Below are 3428 nucleotides of genomic sequence, written 5' to 3'. Positions count from 1 at the left end.
TCTATAAAAGATCAAATTTGTATGACAATTAAGTTGAAATTAAAGAGACATAAATTACTTGCTAAAAAAATAAAACACGAAGAAACTTTAGAAAGTTGCCCAATATAATATGTTTTAATGGTTGATATGATTTCTTCTATAAAAAAAATGGTTGATACGATTTATCTCTTTTAAAAAAAAATGGTTGATATGATTTTATTACCGGTAATAGTAAGTCAATTATAATGTTCACAAGATTTCAACATTTGCTGGTTACATTAAAATTATATATTTTATTTAAACTTCAATTTATTTTTAGTCCGTCTAATCTGATTTTTTTATTTTATTCCTTATAATTTTTTAAAAATTATCCTTGGAATCTTTTTCACCAGCTAAAATTATTAACCGATGCTAAAATAGCTAACGATTATTGATGTCTTAAAAAATAATTATTGATGTCAACAAGTACAACGTGAACAAGTGGTCATGTCAACAAGTTTTTTGTTAGCAAAAACAAAATGTCTTGAAAACAAGATAAAATAAATAAACATTTAATTAAATATTAATAGACATGTGTTTATCTTGGTTTAGAATTAGAAAAGGTGATACCTTTTACAGTACCACAATGTTGAGTCATAGATGTAGTCACAAGAAAAAACTATTTTAAAGGTTCCACCTAACAAACTTAAAAGGTTTATGATGGTGAACATAATTTTAAAAAAAGAAATTCATAACAACAATTTTAGGAACAATTTTCAAAATCCATATGGAAAAGTTAATTACACAAAGATTTTATCTATTTTTTAATTTATATAAAAAATTTAATGTATAATTAAGCAAAATTTATTTATTCACAAATGTTATTTTAAATAAAATTTAAATACTCAATTTTAGCTTCAAAAAATAATTTTTTAATACTAATTGGTTTATCGAACTCTAAAAGGGAATTTTTAAATAATAAGAAACCTTTTTTATAGATAATTATACATAAGTAAAATGGAATTAAATATAAGTATTAATGTAAAATTTAATAATAATTCCAATTTCATATTTTTATTTTTATTTATCATCTTTATTCAATGTTTACATTTAATACAAATTATAGTCATATTTATTTAAGGAATATAATATTTAGTCACAATGGTTAATTTGAATGTGTATTTTATATATTAAATATAATATTTAATAAATTTTAATAAATATTAAAAGCAATTGGTTTTAAATATATATTATATTTAATAAAATTATAATAAATATGTTAAATTTAATGAAAACAAAACTTTACCATAATGTTTAATTGTTTTATATATTATATTAAATAAGTAATATATTTAATAATATTATTTAATTTGACTACTATTATTATATTTAAATTAATTTAACTATTTGTCAATTTTACTATAAAAATATAACTAATATATTATAAATAAATTTGACTTAATAAACCAAACTAGCTTCAATATAATATAGTCAAATATAATGTCCATAATTCACTAAATAATATGCATTAAATATTAAATATAGTATTTAATAAGGTATTTATTAAATATTAAAAACTATATTAATTGAATAATATATTAAATAAATATTAAATACCTCATTAAATACTATATATAAAAAATAACATATTTAATATGTATTAAATATAGTATTTAATGTTTTTTTAACGAATTTATTATTCTCTTTAATCCAAAATAAGTATTGTCGTAGATTATTTTACACGGATAAAGCAAAACTAATAAATAAATAAAAAGATAAAAATTTTACAAAATTGATGTTATTAAATAAATGAAATAGAGTAACATTAATATTATATTTAAAAATTAAAGTAAAACTTATTAAGAGTACTAATAGAAAAAAATAATATCATATTAAAAAAATAATATGACAAGTATTATGGGATAAATTTTTTTAACCTATGACATTTATTTTGAGACAAATGAATATTACATCGAATGTAATTATATATATATATATATATAATGAGATTATGTGATAAAATATTTAAAATTTATTAGAAGTAAGTGTAAAATAATTTTATTATGAGAATACATATCAATTTAATTCATAAACTATTACAATGTGAATTAGAATCATAGAACCTATCATCTAAAAAAAAGAAAAAAGAAAACATACACTAAAAGTTACATATAGTAGTCAAATTTACAACACAATTAAAATGAAATGTAAATGTTTAAAGTGGATAATAAATAAGAGAAAATAACAATAATATATAAAGGATAAAACGATTAAAAAATGATAATGTTAAAAATTACAAATATTAGGTTGGGATTGAATGATAATTTTATAAAAACCATCAAACCGCGTTGATTAGATAACATGTGTTTGTTCTAAGTTAACTAAATGAACATTAAAATGTAAACAAAATAAAATCTTTTATAATTTAAAGTAAGCAAATTTCAGCGTATTTTTTTTTCCCCGGAAATTGCTTTATGCTACGAAGAATATTTCACACGAAAGTACGAAAATAAAAATTAACGACTGATCCATTATTTGCGATAATTCTATTTTTTATTTTTTCTTTTGATTTAATCTTTAACCAATAAAAAAAAGTTATGATGTGTATTTCATACTCATTCGTGTATATTGATTTGGTATTGTATAGCAGTACTCTTTTTTTTTTTCCGCCCAAAGTAAAGGCACCTTAGGTAATTTTTTTTTTAGTTATTTTATTTTTTATTTATTTAATAAATTTTATTTTCTCTATTCCTAAATAATTATTGTATTTGAAAAAAAATTATTCCAAAATAAATATTATATTTAAATTTTCAATATAATATTAATTATTCTTTTCTAGTAACATTCTTTTAATAAGTGTCAATTTATCCTTTCAGTTTAATATTCAAATTAAGGTTAATTTTATATATTTTTTATCTATTATTTATTGTAAAACAATTTAAGATAACATTTATACTAAAAAAAATAAAAATGATATGATTGTATTATTTTTAATAATTAGAAAATATTTCTTAAAAAATAATTAAAGAATTTGATTAAATTTTTTATACTAGTAAAGAGACTCAATTAAACTTATTTTAATTAATTATAATTAAGAAATTAATGAGTAAAATATTAAATTAGTCCCCTGTTGGAGGCGCTGTCAATTTGGTCTCTCAGATTTAAAAAATATCAAAATAATTCTCGACTTTACATTCTATTTATCACATTATTCCCTGTCGTTATCGTAAATGTGTGATGTTAAGTGCCAGCTGGACCCATATTTATTAAATTATGTTATATTAGTTTCTTTAATGTCAATTTAACCCCTCGTTATGTAACAAGCAGAAGAAATTGATGTGGAAGTTCCACATGTATGACAAGACAAATGTGACAAACAAAATGTAAAGTTGAGAATTATTTTAATATTTTTTAAATCTCAAGGACAAAATTAACACACCTTAAAAAATGAAAGACTAATTTGATACTTT

The sequence above is a fragment of the Glycine max genome, chromosome 8 (genome assembly GCF_000004515.6).
Source record: "Glycine max cultivar Williams 82 chromosome 8, Glycine_max_v4.0, whole genome shotgun sequence".
NCBI classification, from domain to species: Eukaryota; Viridiplantae; Streptophyta; class Magnoliopsida; order Fabales; family Fabaceae; genus Glycine; species Glycine max.
This window is presented reverse-complemented; position numbering follows the sequence as displayed.